The following is a 23464-nucleotide window of genomic DNA, read 5'->3' as shown; positions in this document are numbered from 1 at the left end:
AAGCTCACACACATCCCATGCCTAGCCCACGTATTAAACGTAGTGGTTCAGCGGTTTCTCAAAACCTACCATAATTTGTCTGAGCTACTGGTGAAGGTGCGCCGCATGTGTGCACATTTCCGCAAGTCATCGACACTGTTGTGTGATGTGAGCACGCGCTGGAACTCCACTTTCCACATGTTGGCCAGGCTTTGTGAGCAGCAGAGGGCAGTAGTGGAATACCAGCTACTACATGTTTGACACATTTCCAGTCAGCTTCCACTAATCAGAAGCGAGGAGTGGCCATGGATGTCTGACCTCTGTGAGGTATTAAGAAACTTTGAGTAATCAACACAGATGGTGAGCAGCGATAACACTATTATCAGCGCAACCATCCCACTTCTGTGTTTACTCAAACGCTCGCTGCTCACAATTAAGGGCGACGCTTTGCATGTGGAAGAGGTGGAAATGGGGGAAGAAGACATTACACAGGATGATAGCCAGACCACCCTCCATCTGTCTTCTCAGCGCAAATTGGAGAAGGAGGAGGAGCAGGAGACGATTGCCTCCGCTACAGAGGGTTGTACCCATGGAAGTTTAATTGCATCTGTTCAGCGTGTGTGGGCAGAAGAGGAGGAAGAGTATGAGGAGATGGACAGTGATCCTCCTGATGACGACAGCGAAGTCTTGCCTGTTGGTATTTTGGCACACATGGCTGACTTCATGTTAGGCTGCCTTTCCCATGACCCGCATGTTATACGCATTTTAGACAACACGGATTACTGGTTGTCCACCCTTCTCGACCCCCACTACAAAGAGAACTTCTTATCTCTCATTTCTCAGGTGGAGATGACGAGCAAAACGGTGCAATACCAAAAGGTCCTTGTTGAAAAATTGCTCCAAAAATTTCCATCTGAAAAGGCTGGCGGCAGAGTCCATACTTCCTTGGGCAACCGAGGAGGGGGACACAAGGGGAACACACAGCAGTTCCAACAGAGGCAGAGCAACACTCTCCAAGGCCTGGGACAGTTTCATGACAGCCCGGCAGAACCCTAACCCTGATGTGCGCGCCTAGTGTCACAAGGAGGGAAAAGTTTTGGAAGATAGTGAAGGAGTACGTCAGTGCCTTACAACTACTGGGTGTCCAAGCTGGACACATGGCACGAACTGGCGCTCTATGCCTTGGAGGGGCTGGCCTGCCCTGCCACCAGCATTTTGTCTGAGTGGGTATTTAGTGCTGCTGGTGCCATTATAACAGATAAGCGTATCCGCCTGTCAATTGAAAATGCTAACAGGTTGACTCCTATAAAAAATGAACAAGGCATGGATTGCGCCTGACTTCTCGACTCCACCAGAGGAAAGTGGATGAACAAAAGCACTTTAAATGTGTTGTTTAATGTACTGAATACACTGTATTCCCATGCACCCCGTCTACCACAAAAAAGGGTATATGGTTAAATTTTCCTTTTCACATCCTCCTCCTCCTCTTCCATCATATCAACATGCTTATTTGTCGCATATAATGCCCTCGCATATATACCCTCACATATAATTTTTTACAGGGTCAGCTCACCTGCAGGCCCTCACAAATAATTTTTTACAAGGTCAGCTCACCTGCAGGCCCTTGCATATAATGTTTTACAGGGTCAGCTCACCTGCAGGCCCTCGCATATAATGTTTTACAGGGTCAGCTCACCTGCAGGCCCTCTCATATAATGTTTTATAGGGTCAGCTCACCTGCAGGACCTCACATATAATGTTTTACAGGGTCAGCCCAACAGCAGGCCCTTGCATATAATGTTTTACAGGGTCAGCTCACCTGCAGACCCTTGGATATAATGTTCTACAGCGTCAGCTCACTTGCAGGCCCTCGCATATAATGTTTTACAGGGTCAACTCACCTAGAGGCCCTCACCTATAATATTTTACAAGGTCACCTTACCTACTTATGATGACATAGAACCTACACAGAGAATTGCCAGACCGCTTATACTATTCAAATTCTTTATTACAAAAATTCACAATTGTTTGCATGATTAAATACAGACATAATTAAAACAAAGTGCAGGAGATAAAAACGACATCACTGGAGGAGATCTACAGCGGATCCAAGTCCATTTATATTCAACATGATTCTCATTCTTTAAAGTGCATATGCAACAAAATGACAAATAAATGTATAGTAAACATTTGGACATTTACCCATGCTGTTTCTCCTCCAGGATGGCGCTAACCCCAACGCGCGTTTCGGCGTACCTTCGTCTGGGGGTAGCGTCATCACTGGAGGACCCGGATTAAATACAGATACTTTCCACTGTGGAAGAGCTACAGGCGGTACAAATATTGGAGGAATTGGCAGGAGAAGATGAGTCACATACTTTGGAGGAGATTCCGGCTTCCATAAAATGTAAGTCTAAAAAATTCCCTCCCCTGTCATTATGCCCTGCAGATGATTTATTCGTAAAACTTGTCTCCAAAGAATTTGAAAGTATGGCGGTATTCACTCCAAAAGACAATTTGTCAGGAGCACAACGGCAGAGCCTGAAGACCCTTGGTAAATTAAAGGATGTGGTATTTAAACCCTCTGATAAGGGTGGTAATATTGTTGTATGGCCCCACAGCCTATATGAACGAGAAGCCTATAGACAACTGAGGGAGAAAGAATGTTATAAAAAACTGACGTTCAATCCATTACAATCATTTGAGAGTAATCTTTGCAAAATTTTGGGGAAAGCAGTTGACAATCAAACAATATCAAAGAATCTACATGATGCTCTGATTGTCAAAGAACCGGTGATACCCACCTTATATCTATTACCTAAAGTTCACAAAAATGCCAAAGTACCGCCTGGTAGGCCGATCATTTCAGGCCGTGGGAGTCTAACGGAGAAAGTGGGGAGATATCTGGATTCCCAATTAAAAAATCTGGTGTGCAGCCTTCCTTCGTATATTAAAGATACAACAGATTTTTTGCGTAAGATTGATGGTGTTCACCTTGGGGATGACACACTTATGGTGACTAGAGTTGAGCGAACACCTGGATGTTCGGGTTCGAGAAGTTCGGCCGAACATCCCGGAAATGTTCGGGTTCGGGATCCGAACCCGATCCGAACTTCGTCCCGAACCCGAACCCCATTGAAGTCAATGGGGACCCGAACTTTTCGGCACTAAAAAGGCTGTAAAACAGCCCAGGAAAGAGCTAGAGGGCTGCAAAAGGCAGCAACATGTAGGTAAATCCCCTGCAAACAAATGTGGATAGGGAAATGAATTAAAATAAAAATTAAATAAATAAAAATTAACCAAAATCAATTGGAGAGAGGTTCCATAGCAGAGAATCTGGCTTCCCGTCACCCACCACTGGAACAGTCCATTCTCAGATATTTAGGCCCCGGCACCCAGGCAGAGGAGAGAGGTCCCGTAACAGAGAATCTGTCTTCATGTCAGCAGAGAATTAGTCTGCATGTCATAGCAGAGAATGAGGCTTCACGTCAGCCACCACTGCAACAGTCCATTGGCATATATTTAGGCCCAGCACCCAGGCAGAGGAGAGAGGTCCCGTAACAGACAATCTGGCTTCATGTCAGCAGAGAATCAGTCTGCATGTCATAGCAGAGAATCAGGCTTCACGTCACCCACCACTGCAACAGTCCATTGTCATAAATTTAGGCCCAGCACTAGTGTTGAGCGGCATGTCCCATATTCGAATTCGCGAAATTTTGTGAATATTCGAAAGAATATTCGTAAAATATTCGCGATTATTCAAATTCGTTATTATTTCGCATATGCGATAATTCGAATTATCGCATAATACATATGCTATGCAAAATTCACATGTGCGCTAATGAAATCGCCTTACGAAGATTCGCAACTCAATTCAATCACTAATGTATGAATGCAATGCCCTTTGCCTCTGTTCTGGGACAAGTGTAGATATTCGCATGTGCGCTAATAAAATCGCCTTACGAAGATTCGCACCTCAATCACTTTCTAGGGAATGTGAGACTTTTGGGAATCAATCGAGATACAGTGGGGGGTGATGACAGTAGTTGACAGAGTACAGATCAATGTAATCTGTAAGGTGGAAAGTAAAATAAAAAATACGAATATTCGTAAATCGACTTTTACGAAGTTCTACGTATTCGCGAATATGGTGCTATACTATATGAATGCACAGGCCTTTGCCTCTCTGTTCTGGGGACAAGTGTAGATATTTGCATTTGCGTTAATAAAATCGCCTTACGAAGATTCGCAGCTCAATTCAATCACTAATGTATGAATGCAAAGCCCTTTGCCTCTGTTCTGGGACAAGTGTAGATATTCGCATGTGCGCTAATAAAATCGCCTTACGAAGATTCGCAACTCAATTCACTAATGTATGAATGCAAAGCCCTTTGCCTCTGTTCTGGGACGTGCCGATATTCGCATGTGCGCTAATAAAATCGCCTTACGAAGATTCGCGCCTCAATCACTTTCTAGGCAATGTGAGTAAGATCTGAGCTGTTGGACCTTTGGGAAACAATCAATTATATGTGTACTGTAATTTTGTGGGGGGGGGGGGGGGAAACAAAAAACGAATATTCGTTTTTACGAATATATAGCACTATATTCGAAATATTCGCGAAATCGCGAAGTTGCGATATTCGCGAAAAAAATTTGCTTTTCGAATATTCGCGCTCAACACTACCCAGCACCCAGGCAGAGGAGAGAGGTCCCGTAACAGAGAATCTGGCTTCATGTCAGCAGAGAATCAGTCTTCATATCATAGCAGAGAATCAGGCTTCACGTCACCCACCACTGTAAGAGTCAATTTTCATAAATTTAGGCCCAGAACCCAGGCAGAGGAGAAAGGTCCCGTAACAGACAATCTGGCTTCATGTCAGCAGAGAATCAGTCTTCATATCATAGCAGAGAATCAGGCTTCACGTCACCCACCACTGCAACAGTCAATTGTCATAAATTTAGGCCCAGCACCCAGGCAGAGGAGAGAGCTCCCGTAACAGAGGATCTGGCTTCATGTCAGCAGAGAATCAGTCTGCATGTCATAGCAGAGAATGAGGCTTCACGTCACCCACCACTGCAACAGTCCATTGGCATATATTTAGGCCTAGCACACAGGCAGAGCAGAGAGGTCCCGTAACAGACAATCTGGCTTCATGACAGCAGAGAATCAGTCTGCATGTCATAGCAGAGAATCAGGCTTCACGTCAGCCACCACTGCAACAGTCCATTGTCATAAATTTAGGCCCAGCACCCAGGCAGAGGAGAGAGGTCCCGTAACAGAGAATCTGGCTTCATGTCAGCAGAGAATCAGTCTTCATATCATAGCAGAGAATCAGGCTTCACGTCACCCACCACTGTAAGAGTCAATTTTCATAAATTTAGGCCCAGAACCCAGGCAGAGGAGAAAGGTCCCGTAACAGACAATCTGGCTTCATGTCAGCAGAGAATCAGTCTTCATATCATAGCAGAGAATCAGGCTTCACGTCACCCACCACTGCAACAGTCAATTTTCATAAATTTAGGCCCAGAACCCAGGCAGAGGAGAAAGGTCCCGTAACAGACAATCTGGCTTCATGTCAGCAGAGAATCAGTCTTCATATCATAGCAGAGAATCAGGCTTCACGTCACCCACCACTGCAACAGTCAATTGTCATAAATTTAGGCCCAGCACCCAGGCAGAGGAGAGAGCTCCCGTAACAGAGGATCTGGCTTCATGTCAGCAGAGAATCAGTCTGCATGTCATAGCAGAGAATGAGGCTTCACGTCACCCACCACTGCAACAGTCCATTGGCATATATTTAGGCCTAGCACACAGGCAGAGGAGAGGTTCATTCAACTTTGGGTAGCCTCGCAATATAATGGTAAAATGAAAATAAAAATAGGATTGAATGAGGAAGTGCCCTGGAGTCCAATAATATATGGTTATGGGGAGGTAGTTAATGTCTAATCTGGACAAGGGACGGACAGGTCCTGTGGGATCCATGCCTGGTTCATTTTTATGAACGTCAGCTTGTCCACATTGGCTGTAGACAGGCGGCTGCGTTTGTCTGTAATGACGCCCCCTGCCGTGCTGAATACACGTTCAGACAAAACGCTGGCTGCCGGGCAGGCCAGCACCTCCAAGGCATAAAAGGCTAGCTCTGGCCACGTGGACAATTTAGAGACCCAGAAGTTGAATGGGGCCGAACCATCAGTCAGTACGTGGAGGGGTGTGCACACGTACTGTTCCACCATGTTAGTGAAATGTTGCCTCCTGCTAACACGTTGCGTATCAGGTGGTGGTGCAGTTAGCTGTGGCGTGTTGACAAAAGTTTTCCACATCTCTGCCATGCTAACCCTGCCCTCAGAGGAGCTGGCCGTGACACAGCTGCCTTGGCGACCTCTTGCTCCTCCTCTGCCTTGGCCTTGGGCTTCCACTTGTTCCCCTGTGACATTTGGGAATGCTCTCAGTAGCGTGTCTACCAACGTGCGCTTGTACTCGCGCATCTTCCTATCACGCTCCAGTGCAGGAAGTAAGGTGGGCACATTGTCTTTGTAGCGTGGATCCAGCAGGGTGGCAACCCAGTAGTCCGCACAGGTTAAAATGTGGGCAACTCTGCTGTCGTTGCGCAGGCACTGCAGCATGTAGTCGCTCATGTGTGCCAGGCTGCCCAGGGATAAGGACAAGCTGTCCTCTGTGGGAGGCGTATCGTCATCGTCCTGCCTTTCCCCCCAGCCACGCACCAGTGATGGACCCGAGCTGCGTTGGGTGCCACCCCGCTGTGACCATGCTTCATCCTCATCCTCCTCCACCTCCTCCTCATCCTCGTCCTCCTCGTCCTCCAGTAGTGGGCCCTGGCTGGCCACATTTGTACCTGGCCTCTGCTGTTGCCAAAAACCTCCCTCTGAGTCACTTCGAAGAGACTGGCCTGAAAGTGCTAAAAATGACCCCTCTTCCTCCTCCTCCTCCTCCTCCTCCTGGGCCACCTCCTCTTCCATCATCGCCCTAAGTGTTTTCTCAAGGAGACATAGAAGTGGTATTGTAACGCTGATAACGGTGTCATCGCCACTGGCCATGTTGGTGGAGTACTCGAAACAGCGCAACAGGGCACACAGGTCTCGCATGGAGGCCCAGTCATTGGTGGTGAAGTGGTGCTGTTCTGTAGTGCGACTGACCCGTGCGTGCTGCAGCTGAAACTCCACTATGGCCTGCTGCTGCTCGCACAGTCTGTCCAGCATGTGCAAGGTGGAGTTCCACCTGGTGGGCACGTCGCATATGAGGCGGTGAGCGGGAAGGCCGAAGTTACGCTGTAGCGCAGACAGGCGAGCAGCAGCAGGATGTGAACGCCGGAAGCGCGAACAGACGGCCCGCACTTTATGCAGCAGCTCTGACATGTCGGGGTAGTTGTGAATGAACTTCTGCACCACCAAATTCAGCACATGCGCCAAGCAAGGGATGTGCGTCAAATTGGCTAGTCCCAGAGCTGCAACGAGATTTCGCCCATTATCACACACCACCAGGCCGGGCTTGAGGCTCACCGGCAGCAACCACTCGTCGGTCTGTTGTTCTATACCCCGCCACAACTCCTGTGCGGTGTGGGGCCTGTCCCCCAAACATATGAGTTTCAGAATGGCCTGCTGACGTTTACCCCGGGCTGTGCTGAAGTTGGTGGTGAAGGTGTGTGGCTGACTGGATGAGCAGGTGGAAGAAGAGGAGGAGGAAGCCGAGAAGGAGGAGGTGGCAACAGGAGGCAAAGAATGTTGCCCTGCGATCCTTGGCGGCGGAAGGACGTGCGCCAAACAGCTCTCCGCCTGGGGCCCAGCTGCCACTACATTTACCCAGTGTGCAGTTAGGGAGATATAGCGTCCCTGGCCGTGCTTACTGGTCCACGTATCTGTGGTTAGGTGGACCTTGCTACAGATGGCGTTGCGCAGTGCACACTTGATTTTATCGGATACTTGGTTGTGCAGGGAAGGCACGGCTCTCTTGGAGAAGTAGTGCCGGCTGGGAACAACATACTGTGGGACAGCAAGCGACATGAGCTGTTTGAAGCTGTCTGTGTCCACCAGCCTAAATGACAGCATTTCATAGGCCAGTAGTTTAGAAATGCTGGCATTCAGGGCCAGGGATCGAGGGTGGCTAGGTGGGAATTTACGCTTTCTATCAAATGTTTGTGAGATGGAGAGCTGAACGCTGGCGTGTGACATGGTTGAGACGCTTGGTGACGGAGGTGGTGGTGGTGGTGTTGGTGGTACATCCCCTGTTTGCTGGGCGGCAGGTGCCAACGTTCCTCCAGAGGCGGAGGAAGAGGCCGAGGCGGCAGCAGCAGAATAGGCCGAGGCGGCAGCAGCAGAAGAGGTAGCAGGGGGAGCCTGAGTGACTTCCTTGGTTTTAAGGTGTTTACTCCACTGCAGTTCATGCTTTGCATGCAGGTGCCTGGTCATGCAGGTTGTGCTCAGGTTCAGAACGTTAATGCCTCGCTTCAGGCTCTGATGGCACAGCGTGCAAACCACTCGGGTCTTGTCGTCAGCACATTGTTTGAAGAAGTGCCATGCCAGGGAACTCCTTGAAGCTGCCTTTGGGGTGCTCGGTCCCAGATGGCGGCGGTCAGTAGCAGGCGGAGTCTCTTGGCGGCGGGTGTTCTGCTTTTGCCCACTGCTCCCTCTTTTGCTACGCTGTTGGCTCGGTCTCACCACTGCCTCTTCCTCCGAACTGTGAAAGTCAGTGGCACGACCTTCATTCCATGTGGGGTCTAGGACCTCATCGTCCCCTGCATCGTCTTCCACCCAGTCTTGATCCCTGACCTCCTGTTCAGTCTGCACACTGCAGAAAGACGCAGCAGTTGGCACCTGTGTTTCGTCATCATCAGAGACATGCTGAGGTGGTATTCCCATGTCCTCATCATCAGGAAACATAAGTGGTTGTGCGTCAGTGCATTCTATGTCTTTCACCGCTGGGGAAGGGCTAGGTGGATGCCCTTGGGAAACCCTGCCAGCGGAGTCTTCAAACAGCATAAGAGACTGCTGCATAACTTGAGGCTGAGACAGTTTCCCTGGTATGCATGGGGGTGATGTGACAGACTGATGGGGTTGGTTTTCAGGCGCCATCTGTGCGCTTTCTGCAGAAGACTGGGTGGGAGATAATGTGAACGTGCTGGATCCACTGTCGGCCACCCAATTGACTAATGCCTGTACCTGCTCAGGCCTTACCATCCTTAGAACGGCATTGGGCCCCACCATATATCGCTGTAAATTCTGGCGGCTACTGGGACCTGAGGTAGTTGGTACACTAGGACGTGTGGATGTGGCAGAACGGCCACGTCCTCTCCCAGCACCAGAGGGTCCACTAACACCACCACGACCATGTCCACGTCCGCGTCCCTTACTAGATGTTTTTCTCATTGTTATGGTTCACCACAACAACAAATATATTATTTGGCCCAATGTATTGTATTCAAATTCAGCGGGATATAAATTTGAGGCCTAGTATTTAGGCGCTGGGTGACCGGTATGGATTTAGTGACAGAATTAGACTTGGAAATGCACAGAAGCGTGTGTGTGTGAAGTTATTCTGAATGACCCAATGTGCACCTTGAATATTATATACCCTTTTAGGGATAGATTTCAAATAGCTCTGATATAGCAGAAACCACTAAATTATGAAATTGCTAAATTGGGAATTGTACTTCAACCCAGAACAAAAAATGTGCTTTGACGGACACTAAATATCTTGCCCAGCAACAACAGTACAACGGTGGGTAACGAGAGATTTAGAGGGAATTAAATTTGAGGCCTAGTATTTAGGCGCTGGGTCACCGGTATGGATTTAGTGACAGAATTAGACTTGGAAATACACAGTAGCGGGTGTGTGTGAAGTTATTCTGAATGACCCTATGTGCACCTTCAATATTATATACCCTTTTAGGGATAGATTTCAAATAGCTCTGATATAGCAGAAACCACTAAATTATGAAATTGCTAAATTGGGAATTGTACTTCAACCCAGAACAAAAAATGTGCTTTGACGGACACTAAATATCTTGCCCAGCAACAACAGTACAGCGGTGGGTAACGAGAGATTTAGAGGGAATTAAATTTGAGGCCTAGTATTTAGGCGCTGGGTCACCGGTATGGATTTAGTGACAGAATTAGACTTGGAAATGCACAGAAGCGTGTGTGTGAAGTTATTCTGAATGACCCAATGTGCACCTTCAATATTATATACCCTTTTTGGGATAGATTTCAAATAGCTCTGATATAGCAGGAACCACTAAATTATGAAATTGCTAAATTGGGAATTGTACTTCAACCCAGAACAAAAAATGTGCTTTGACGGGCACTAAATAACTTTCCCAGCTACAACAGGACAACGGTAACGAGAGATTTAGAGGGATTTAAATTTGAGGCCTAGTATTTAGGCGCTGGGTGACAGGTATGGGTTTAGTGACAGAATTAGACTTGGAAATACACAGTAGCGGGTGTGTGTGAAGTTATTCTGAATGACCCTATGTGCACCTTCAATATTATATACCCTTTTAGGGATAGATTTCAAATAGCTCTGATATAGCAGAAACCACTAAATTATGAAATTGCTAAATTGGGAATTGTACTTCAACCCAGAACAAAAAATGTGCTTTGACGGACACTAAATATCTTGCCCAGCAACAACAGTACACCGGTGGGTAACGAGAGATTTAGAGGGAATTAAATTTGAGGCCTAGTATTTAGGCGCTGGGTCACCGGTATGGATTTAGTGACAGAATTAGACTTGGAAATACACAGTAGCGGGTGTGTGTGAAGTTATTCTGAATGACCCTATGTGCACCTTCAATATTATATACCCTTTTTGGGATAGATTTCAAATAGCTCTGATATAGCAGGAACCACTAAATTATGAAATTGCTAAATTGGGAATTGTACTTCAACCCAGAACAAAAAATGTGCTTTGACGGGCACTAAATAACTTTCCCAGCTACAACAGGACAACGGTAACGAGAGATTTAGAGGGATTTAAATTTGAGGCCTAGTATTTAGGCGCTGGGTGACAGGTATGGGTTTAGTGACAGAATTAGACTTGGAAATACACAGTAGCGGGTGTGTGTGAAGTTATTCTGAATGACCCTATGTGCACCTTCAATATTATATACCCTTTTTGGGATAGATTTCAAATAGCTCTGATATAGCAGAAACCACTAAATTATGAAATTGCTAAATTGGGAATTGTACTTCAACCCAGAACAAAAAATGTGCTTTGACGGACACTAAATATCTTGCCCAGCAACAACAGTACAGCGGTGGGTAACGAGAGATTTAGAGGGAATTAAATTTGAGGCCTAGTATTTAGGCGCTGGGTCACCGGTATGGATTTAGTGACAGAATTAGACTTGGAAATACACAGTAGCGGGTGTGTGTGAAGTTACTCTGAATGACCCTATGTGCACCTTCAATATTATATACCCTTTTTGGGATAGATTTCAAAGAGCTCTGATATAGCAGGAACCACTAAATTATGAAATTGCTAAATTGGGAATTGTATTTCAACCCAGAACAAGAAATGTGCTTGAACGGACACTAAATAACTCGCCCAGCTACAGCACTAGGGACAGATTTAGCTGGATATAAATTTGAGGCCTAGTATTTAGGCGCTGGGTGACAGGTATGGGTTTAGTGACAGAATTAGACTTGGAAATACACAGTAGCGGGTGTGTGTGAAGTTACTCTGAATGACCCTATGTGCACCTTCAATATTATATACCCTTTTTGGGATAGATTTCAAAGAGCTCTGATATAGCAGGAACCACTAAATTATGAAATTGCTAAATTGGGAATTGTATTTCAACCCAGAACAAGAAATGTGCTTGAACGGACACTAAATAACTCGCCCAGCTACAGCACTAGGGACAGATTTAGCTGGATATAAATTTGAGGCCTAGTATTTAGGCGCTGGGTGACCGGTATGGATTTAGTGACAGAATTAGACTGGGATATGGCCAAAAAATGAACAGACTATTGCTGGTTAAATGCACTTGGTGTGACAGCTTCACCCTGATGTAGGCTTTAGCCAAAAAACAACCACACCATTGAGGGTTAAATGCACTTGGTGACAGGCGCAGCTTGCCCCTGATTTTGTATATGGCCAAAAAATGAACAGACTATTGCTGGTTAAATGCACTTGGTGTGACAGCTTCACCCTGATGTAGGCTTTAGCCAAAAAACAACCACACCATTGAGGGTTAAATGCACTTGGTGACAGGCGCAGCTTGCCCCTGATTTTGTATATGGCCAAAAAATGAACAGACTATTGCTGGTTAAATGCACTTGGTGTGACAGCTTCACCCTGATGTAGGCTTTAGCCAAAAAACAACCACACCATTGAGGGTTAAATGCACTTGGTGACAGGCGCAGCTTGCCCCTGATTTTGTATATGGCCAAAAAATGAACAGACTATTGCTGGTTAAATGCACTTGGTGTCACAGCTTCACCCTGATGTAGGCTTTAGCCAAAAAACAACCACACCATTGAGGGTTAAATGCACTTGGTCGCAGCTTGTGCTGGCGCACCACAAGACACAAAATGGCCGCCGATCACCCCAGAAAAATGAGACTGACAAACGGTCTGTGCAGCCTAAAAACAGTGAGCAATTGAGGATCAGCAGCTCAATGATCCACAGCTGCAGATCGATCAGTTAATCAAGTCCTTTGGAGGAGTTAATCTGCCTAATCTCGCCCTACTGTCGCAGCCGCAACCTCTCCCTACGCTAATCAGAGCAGAGTGACGGGCGGCGCTATGTGACTCCAGCTTAAATAGAGGCTGGGTCACATGGTGCTCTGGCCAATCACAGCCATGCCAATAGTAGGCATGGCTGTGATGGCCTCTTGGGGCAAGTAGTATGACGCTTGTTGATTGGCTGCTTTGCAGCCTTTCAAAAAGCGCCAAGAAAGCGTCACAAAAGCGCGAAGAAAGCGACGAACACCGAACCCGAACCCGGACTTTTACGAAAATGTCCGGGTTCGGGTCCGTGTCACGGACACCCCAAAATTCGGTACGAACCCGAACTATACAGTTCGGGTTCGCTCATCCCTAATGGTGACGTGTGACGTCGAGTCACTATATACGAGTATCAGGCACCTAGATGGTATCCAGGCAGTTGATTTTTTTCTAATGCAGGAAAATATAGGCATCAATAGGAGAGGATTCCTGGTGGAACTCTTATCCTTTGTCTTGACACATAATTTTTTTTCCTTTGGGGGGTCCTTCTACCTACAGCTCCAGGGTACGGCAATGGGGGCGCCCTGTGCACCGTCATATGACAATCTGTTCCTGGGGCTGTGGGAGAGGGACCTGTTCCTGTCAGATCAGTGCACGTCGATGGACCGCGTCACTTTTTGGGCGCGGTACATCGACGATGTATTTATGATCTGGCAGGGAAGTACAGAGGAGTTAAATGATTTCTTCGGGGTACTGAATAACAATTGCAAGAACATCAAATTAACATATAAACATAGTAGGGAATCCATTGAATTTCTGGATGTGCAATTGGAAAGGGGTGGTGATGGATCTATAGTAACAAATATATTTAGAAAACCGACGGCAGTAAATTCATATCTGCATGCATCTTCATCTCATCCACAACAGATGATCAATTCGATTCCGACGGGGCAATTTCTTCGGGCCCGGAGGATATGTTCAACAGACGAAATTTTTGAGCAACAAACCCATCAACTAAAAGAGAGATTCACTAAGCGTGGATACAGTCAACGTGTGATCAAGAAGGCCTATAGGAGGGCAAAGACATGTTCTAGACAAAATCTTCTGTTTTCTGGGAACCAAAGGACCAGTGATAGCAAGACACGTTTCATCACAGGATATCATGGAAGGTGGATGGAGATGAAAGAGGTCCTGGGGAGATCGTGGCCTGTTTTATTGACTGATCCTATTCTGACAAAGTTTCTCGCACCGTATCCCATGGTAACAGCCAGACGATCTAAAAATTTAACCTTGTACGCAGTTTATTTGTGAAGCAGAATCAATCATTGTTTCCGGGAATTGGAAAACCTAAATGGGGTTTTGTCCCATGTGGAAAGTGTATAGCGTGTCCAAACATGGAAAGAGCGACTTCTTTTGAGGATTCGACCCACACGAAAACTTTCAAAATAACGCAGTGTCTCTCCTGCACCAGTACAGCAGTCGTGTATTACGCAAAATGTCCTTGTCCAAAAATTTATGTGGGTTTGACCACGAGAGAATTAAAGGTGAGAGTACGAGAACACGTTAGGGATATAAGAGCGGCAGCTAGCGAAGAAGATCTGTCTAATTTAAAACCTGTGGCAAGGCATTTTAAGGCGTATCACGACTGCAGTCCACTACATTTTAAGGTGCGGGCGATAGACTGTGTTATGAAAAATATCAGGGGTGGCAACGTAACTAAAAGATTGGGACAACTCGAATGCAAGTGGATTTGGAAGTTAGGTACACTGCATCCGAGCGGTCTCAATGAATCCACCGGTTTCTCCTCATTTCTATAATATGGGGTTCACGGGTCTCCACACCCAAAGGGGTTTTTGTTTAGTTTTAATGTCATTTTAGAAATATGTTTAACCCTTATCTTCTAAGGTCATCACTGATCGACCGCATACAATTATCTCTTTACAGTATATATTTGAGTGAGATGGGATAATAGGCTTAAAAGAGAATTTGGGTGGGTAGAGGATAGAGATTTTTTCTATGGTGTAGACTGGAAGAGACAGTCTCTACTCTGGTGTGGCATGGGATGGATTATCATTCTAGTAGAGTGATAGTATTTACTGTATTTTCACTTCTAATGTGCATATTCTCACGTTATAGTTGAGATACTATCAATGTCTTTGATAAATATCTGGGATATTGATGATATTGATCTCCTTGATATTATCACTTATCTACTTATTATTATTTTTATTTTTCGTTCCTATACGCACGTGAGCACTTTATAAGACACCATGTTTGGTATGAATGGGATATAGCACCAATTATTCTTGATAAATTGGTGCAATATATAATATATGATGTATTTTGTAATTAATGTTGGATAATGTCTACAATCACTGATATAAATTTATTTTATGTATTGAGCACTAAAATATATGTAACTCCTGTAGTGTAATCCACCCTATGCCTAAAATTTTATTTTTCTGAAATTCTGATTTTCCTCATGTCTAACGAAGGTGGCCACCTGTCTATCCCTCCCTACTTCTATTTTTCAAAAATCGTAACATCTATTGTATATTTAGACTGCTGCATATTGAATATACTCATGTGATCATACTTTTGCGACTTGGATTGCGGATGTAGGATGACGTCACATGGTCGCGACGGTTGTGCGCGGCTATGTGACGCGTCCATACCATGTGACTGCGGCAAGGTCATGTGACCGGCCGGGATCACATGGTTCCTTGAGCGCCGGCGCTCAACGTAGGGGCGTACTTCCGGCGCGATCGCAGTGATGCGGTTAATCAGCAATAGATGGTACGTACTGATTGGGCAGTATCTGTATTTAATCCGGGTCCTCCAGTGATGACGCTACCCCCAGACGAAGGTACGCCGAAACGCACGTTGGGGTTAGCGCCATCCTGGAGGAGAAACGGCATGGGCAAATGTCCAAATGTTTACTATACATTTATTTGTCATTTTGTTGCATATGCACTTTAAAGAATGAGAATCATGTTGAATATAAATGGACTTGGATCCGCTGTAGATCTCCTCCAGTGATGTCGTTTTTATCTCCTGCACTTTGTTTTAATTATGTCTGCATTTAATCATGCAAACAATTGTGATTTTTTGTAATAAAGAATTTGAATAGTATAAGCGGTCTGGCAATTCTCTGTGTAGGTTCTATATATATATGATAGCTGCCATAGGCTTAATCAATTACTTGGACAAGTAATCATCCCTTGGTTGGGGTGAATATCGGATGTTCTACTTATGATGACAGCAAAGTCTTGCTTGTTGGTACTCTGGCACACATGGCTGCCTATCCTACGACTCGCGCGTTATACGCATTTTAGACAACACGGATTACTGGTTGTTCACCCTTCTCGATCCTCACTACAAAGAGAACTTCTCATCTCTCATTCCTCTGGTGGAGAGGACAAGCAAAACGGTGCTATACCAGAAAGTCCTTGTTAAAAAATTGCTCCAAAGTTGATAGGGCAGACCTCCAAATGGATCATCGCCGTCACGGGGACGTGCAATCGCCTAGAAGTTATCTAGAGTCAACAAAGCAGCAGCAGGCCCTCACCTACAAGTCCAGTCTCAGTAGCCAGTCTCTGGTCAACACAATTCTCACCATGACAGCATACTGGATGAAGGTTGTGGAGGCCGGGAGCAAGTCGGCTGCTGGCACCAGATTTGCCCTTCAGTAGATCCTCATTAACGGAAAGTGTACTCATTCCAATAACAAGGCCTCTTCTTATTTATCCTCACTACCTCTCCGAGTCGGGAGTGGGAAATTGCTGCATGCCTGCTGCCTTCCTTGGACGCTTGTGCTTTAATAACTTGACCCACCATCTCTGAGTGGTTCACAATTAGGAAAAAAAAGGGGCAAGGCAACAACAGCCAATCAAATTTTAGCCATTGACCTCCCTTGGATGTGGTAGCCGTTTCTCAGGCTCCCTCTCCGGCATTAAACCCTGATTCCCCGTTACCCGTGATCACCATGGTAGGTGCAGAAAAGAACATCGAATGGATCGTCGCCGTCACGGGGACATGCAATCGCCCAGAAGTTATCTAGTGTCACCAATGCGGCAACACGCCCTTGCCCCTAATGTTTTAGATGGTCAGATCAGCAGGCCCTTGCTCCAGATGTTTTTTAGGGTCACCAGCAGGCCATCAAGCATAATTTTTCAAGGGTGTGCATAATGCCCTCCTTTATGTGTAACAAGGGGTGTTTTGGAGTTCCGGTTCCTTGTAATTTTTGGCAGTTGCTTCACTTAGTGCATAGGCTTTATAAGTGTAGAATGCCCACTACCTGAACTATTGTACCACAATGTGAATGAGGTACTCCATTATGTGATATACAGGTTGCATCGGAGTACCTCTTCCTTGTAATTTTTGGCAGCACTTGCACTTTATATACAAGTGGTGTAATAAACCAGTGTGGCACACTAGATGGTGCTGCGTGGAGTCGCTCTGGAGGTAGGAGCCAGTAAGTGCTGCGCTGTGGATACAGGTGGCATGCCGATGCATGCAGTGGATAGAAGCGCTTCCACTGCATGCATCGGCACGCCACCTGTATCCACAGCGCAGCACTTACTGGCTCCTTCCTCCAGAGCGGCTGATGTTTGAAAAAGGCTATTTCAGCTGAAACGTCGCACAAAGTGTAACTTTGCCACACCACAATAAATACCAAGAATACCAACACAATTTTGCTGGAGTTTTTTTGATTTATCACACTTTATATACAAGTAAATATACAGGAAAGAATGTTTTCTAACAATTTTTCCTCTAAAATAGATTTTTTTTAGATTTTGTACGTATTATTGTCAGTCTGTAAAAGTGGCGTACTACTCGGACAACATGGTTCTCGGCAGCGACCTGGGAGTCCAAGATGCATCGAGACATCCTCCCTATGCTGTTCCCAAACCATTTCGGTGGTGTTTCCATGAATTTCTGACCTTTTCCTATGAACCAGGCACCCTCCCCTCTTTAGAGCAGGGGGGGCCTGGTTTAATGTTCTGGTTCTCCCATTGACTTCCATTATAATCGGGTTCTAGGTAGAGCACCCGAGCATCCCGATGTGTTCGGCCAGAGCACCCAAGCACCTGAGCACTTTGGTACTCAATCAACACTAATGTTAGGTCTCCGATAAGACATTAGTGGAGGGTTCTGCAGTTCAGGTATATATTTCCTGCTATCAGCAAGTGTTGACCAATGTTTCCGTATAATCTTTGCAACATTTCTACTTTGTTCCAAGTAAGTAGAAATAAATCGTATGCGTATATGTGTATCCGAGGGCCGCGTGACCCAATGAGTGTAGATTTATTGTCACCCATGGACTCAATCTTCTCCCTATGATGTCTAATTAATCTCTTTGGATAACCCCTCTGATGAAATTTCTTTGACATGTCGTCCAACCTCTGTTTTTGTCTTTGTGTATCCTGCACTACCCTAACTGTTCTCAGTAACTGACTGAGGGGTTGAGAATTGATTATAGGAAGTGGATGGAAACTATCGAATCTCAGAATGCTGTTGCTGTAAGTTTGCAAAAGAGGTCCATCCAAGAGTGTTGTCATTGATATATACTGTCGTATCTTGGAATTGAACTGCCTGATGTAACTGGACCAAGGTAAATCTAATATCTGGGTCTATTGTGTTCAAGTACTCATGAAAATGGTCAAGAGTGTCTTCAGACCCCTTCCATATGAGGAAGATATTGTCTATGTATCTCCATCACTCCAGCACATTACTGAAGTGGTGTGACACATAGACAAACTCCTCCTCAATACGGGCCATGTAGATGTTCGCATAAGTGGGGGCCACGTTTGACCCCATGGCCATCCCCCGTAGTTGGACATAAAACAGTTTTTTGAATGCAAAATAATTTTTGTACAGTATGAGCTCCAACAGATCTATCAAGAACTGGTTGCAATCAACAGATAATAAATCATTATTTAAACATATTTGGACAGCCTCTACACCCCTCTGATGATAAATAGAGGTGTAGAGACTGACTATATGAAATGAGGCCAAGATGACTAGAGCCGATAAAGTGATGGATGACAATTTAGAGAGAAAGTCACTGGTGTCCCTAATATAGGACGATGAATTGACAGCATATTTGCACAGCATTATGTCCAGAAATATGGCAACGTTTGAAAAAACTGTTTCCCTGCCAGAGACAATTGGTCTCTCTGGCGGGTTGTTGAGAGACCTATGAATCTTAGGCAGTACATCTATTACTGAAGTTTTGGGATATTCTAGAAACTGTGCTGTCTGAGCATGAGCTGCAGGGAGAAAGTCACCCTACCTCCCACCCCTGCAACTGACAGAAGTTAATTTTTACTTTAATTTTTTCAATCCCCGTCAGCTGCAAAGTGGGAGGAGGCGTGTTCTGACCGAGTTGGTTAGGGGCTTGGCTTAGCAGGACATAGGGGCGGGGTTTTTAAGTTCGTATTTTGAGGGTGACCTGAATGGCCACCCTACCTGCCCCCTTAACTGTGACCTCCACAGCACTCCGCTCCCTTAACAGTGTCATCCACAGTTGCCCGCCCCTTTAACAGTGATCCCCACAGTGGCCACCCCTTTATCAGTGACCTCCACATTACTGTATCTCCTTAATAGTGATTTTCACTACACCCTGCCCCCTTAACAGTGACCTCTACAGCAATGTTCCCCTTAACACTGACCTTCATAGAGGATCGTCCCCTTAACTGTGACCTCCACAGCACTCTGCTCCCTTAACGGTGTCATTCACAGCGCCCTGTCCCTTCAAAGGTGACCTACAGCAGTGAAGAAAAATGGCTGGGTAGTTATGGAAACCTGGTGTAAAACTGTGTGTATGTGGAGACTAAGGGCCTGAGAGCTTCTATTGGCCGATAAGGGTCATGTGACCGTGTGTATGGCAGTTGGGATATGAGGAGAAAGACCTGCAGGCTTCTATTGGCTAATGTAGGTCATGTGATGTGCCATATTAGAATTTTTGGGAAATATCTCAGGAACAGTACATCCTAGAGAGCTGAGACCCGGTCTAAAACCTTCCTGGACACCCGATGTACCTGCGTGCCAAATTTCGTGATTGTAAATGCGACTGTGCAGATTCCTTTAGGGGACAGACATACACACATACACTGAGCTTTATATATTCATGATACATGACACACATAAAACAAAATCTTCTGTCTTCATGTGGGTGGCTTGTAGTTAAGAGAGGAGCAGAAGTGGTTGTCTTTGTGTCCTGTGTTGACTACCTTTTCTCCTCCCTCCACTCTATATCATCTAAGTCCACCCCTCCTGATTGAGCTGTATGATCCCCCCCTCTACCAATCATTATCTCCTTACCACTGTATGAAGTCAGATCAACGGCCCACATATTAACAAACATAAAATTCAACGTATAATCAAACATATGAACTCATAAAGAATCCCTTGGAGCTCCAATAAAAACAAAATACTCATGTGCCTTACACACAGAAAAAAATTTAAGTGGTTCCTTCACACACTCAGTTCCTCAACTTATGCATTCATTTTTTTCCTTGCTGTTAATATATTTTTTTATTCTTAGCATGCACACACACTTTACTTGCTATGTCACATTACTTTGTTGTAACATCTTGTTCAGCTTAGCAGCCCCCATTGTCTGTCTTCATAGAAGTACCCAGCTTTCCTGTAACTCAGCCATTGCTTCACACAAAGCTATTCATAGCCACACCCAGAATTGCACTAAGAGAGAGACAAATTATAAATAGAGTTGAGCGGACACCTGGATGTTCGTGTTCGACAGGTTCGGCCGAAATTTGGAAAAAAGTTCGAGTTTGGGACCCGAACTCGACCCGAACTTGACCCCAAACCCCATTTAAGTCAATGGGGACCCGAACTTTTGAGCACTAAAATGGCTGTAAAAATGTCATGGAAAGGGCTAGAGGGCTGCAAATGGCATCAAAATGTGGTTAAGAGCATGGCAAGTGCTCTGCAAACAAATGTGGATAGGGAAATAACTTAAAATAAAATAAGTAAAAATAAAAAATAATAATCTTGATCTAGGAGGACCAGGTCCATATGGAGAAGGAGGTAGAAGAGGCGGTGGATGTGGCGGTGTAGGTGGAAGTGGCGGTGGAGGAGGAGGAGGTAGCCTACACTTCTTTTTTGTTTAAAAATTATTTTTATTTTTTTAAATTAGGGTACACCCCAAAACATTGGGAAATATAACCCTCCAGTCGTGCTAAACACACATTCAGACAATACACCGGCTGCAGGGCAGGCCAGCACCTCCAAGGCGTAAAGGGCCCAATTTGGAGACCCAGAAGTTGCAGGGGCTGACCCCTGTCAGTTAGTTTATGTAGGCGTGTGCATACTTACTGCCCCACCCACCATGTCGCACGTCCCCGTGATGTTCACGATCCAATTTGATATCTGCTCTATCAACTTTCGATGTTCTTTTATGCGTAATTACGGGTGGCGGGGAATCAGGGTTCCAGGCCGGAGAGGGAGCATGAGAAAAAAAAGACCAAATTTAAGGGAGATACATTTATTTAAAAAAATTGGGATCAAGAAGAAATGTCGGAAAAGTTATTGAGGCGCAAATGTGGGACAAATTACAGAAGCCCAAATGTGGGCCAACAGAGTCAAGCGGAATTGTGGGAAAAGCTATTGAGGCGCAAATGTTGGCCAATAGAGTATAGCGGAAATGTGGGATAAAGTATTGAAGCTTAAATGTGGTACAACTTGCTTAAAGAGGACCTTTCACTAGTATACAAACTAAAAACTAACTATACCTGTGGGCAGGCTATTAGCTGTGTGCTGCGATTGGCCAGCGCTGCAGCAAGGGACACGCCTCCTACAAAAAGTCATTCCAATACAACAGACGGAGCTGAGACACCGGAGCCTATACCGGGCGAACGGAGCGGCGCCCAGGCATACTAGTAAGTTCAGGGGGACCCCTGGGCGCCGCTCTGCCCACAGATAGAGTTAATTTTTAGTTTGTATACTAGTGAAAGGTCCTCTTTAAGTTTAAGCATTGAATCAAAGGAGCGCGCATCAATTAAAGAAGCATTTCAGAAATTGTATTACCTGTCACCTATGCAGGGGTTTATTCACGTCTAAAATTGTATAATGTCAACCCAAGAATGTAACAGAAAAAATACAGAAATTAATTAACCTGTCTACTTGGTAGAGCAGGGGTCTATGACAGAAAACAATTGTTTATTGTCACCTGAAAATGTAAAATAAAATTATTGAAATTTATTAAGCTGTCAACTAGGTAGAGGAGGGGTATATTACACCCAAAAATTGGTGAATTTGACCCTAAAATGTAACTGACAAATGCTATATTTTTTTTTTCGGTCTAATAGGTATAGCAGTGGTACATCACACCAAAAAATTGCTGAATTTCACTATAAAATGTAACTGCCAATTTTTTTTTTTTTTTTACCGGTCTACTAGGTATAGCAGTGGTACTTCACACCCAAAAATTGCTGAATTTCACCAGAAAATGTAGCTGACAAATTTATTTATTTTTTTGTTAACCGGACGACTAGGTATAGCAGTGGTACATCACACCCAAAAATTAGTGAATTTCACCAGAAAATGTAAATGACAATTTTTTTGGGGGGTTAACCAGCCTACTAGGTATAGCAGTGGTACTATACACTCAAAAATTGGTGAATTTCACCCGAAAATGTTAATGACAATTTATTTATTTTTTCTAACCGGCCTACTAGGTATAGCAGTGGTACTATACACCCAAAAATCTGTGAATTTCACCAGAAAATGTAAATGACAATTTTTTGGGGGGGTTAACCAGCCTACTAGGTATAGCAGTGGTACTATACACTCAAAAATTGGTGAATTTCACCCGAAAATGTTAATGACAATTTATTTATTTTTTCTAACCGGCCTACTAGGTATAGCAGTGGTACTATACACCCAAAAATTGGTGAATTTCACCCAAAAATGTTAATGGGGATTTAATTATATTTTTTTTAACTGGCCTACTAGGTAGAGCAGTGGTACTATACACCCAAAAATTGGTGAACTCCACCAGAAAATGTAAATGACAAAGTAGTGAAATTATATAAAATAAAACACGTACAAAAAAAAATGGATTTATGAGGTGGCGTTCCATATGGAGTAGGAGTTTGAGGAGCCGGGGACATAGCGGAGTGGGTAGAAGCGGCGGTGGAGGCGGACGAGATAGCCAACACAGGTTTTGGGTTTTAATTTAATTTTGTAAAATTAAGGTACACTCCAAAAGAGTGTGAAATATCCAAAATACAAACATGAGCAATTGCGCTGCAGTATAACAATGGCTTTTTAGTGCCGGTATACATGTCTATTCTGCACAAGGTACGGACAAGTCCTGAGGGATCCATGCCTGGTTCATTTTAATGAATGTGAGCTTGTCTACATTGGCTGTGGACAGGCGGCTGCGCTTGTCTGTGATGACGCCCCCTGCCGTGCTAAACACATGTTCAGATAATACACTGGCTGCAGGGCAGGCCAGCACCTCCAAAGCGTAAAGGGCAAGCTCAGGCCATGTGCCCAATTTGGAGACCCAGAAGTTGAAAGGGGGCAGACCTGTCATTCAATAGGTGTAGGCGTGTGCACACATACTGCTCCATCAGCTGGTGGTGCTGATTGTTGTGGCATGCTGACAAAGCTTTTCCACATTTAGGCCATGCTTACCCTGCCTTCTGAGGTGCTGGTGGTGCCCCAGCTGCGTTGGCGACATCTTCATTGTCCTCTGCCTTCGCCTTGTGCTTCCACTGTGCCCCCGCTGTCAGGTGGGAATGCCACCAGCAGCGCGTCTACCAGC

This window comes from Bufo gargarizans, chromosome 1 (assembly GCF_014858855.1).
Source record: "Bufo gargarizans isolate SCDJY-AF-19 chromosome 1, ASM1485885v1, whole genome shotgun sequence".
Classification (NCBI taxonomy): domain Eukaryota; kingdom Metazoa; phylum Chordata; class Amphibia; order Anura; family Bufonidae; genus Bufo; species Bufo gargarizans.
Note: the sequence above shows the minus strand (reverse complement) of the source record.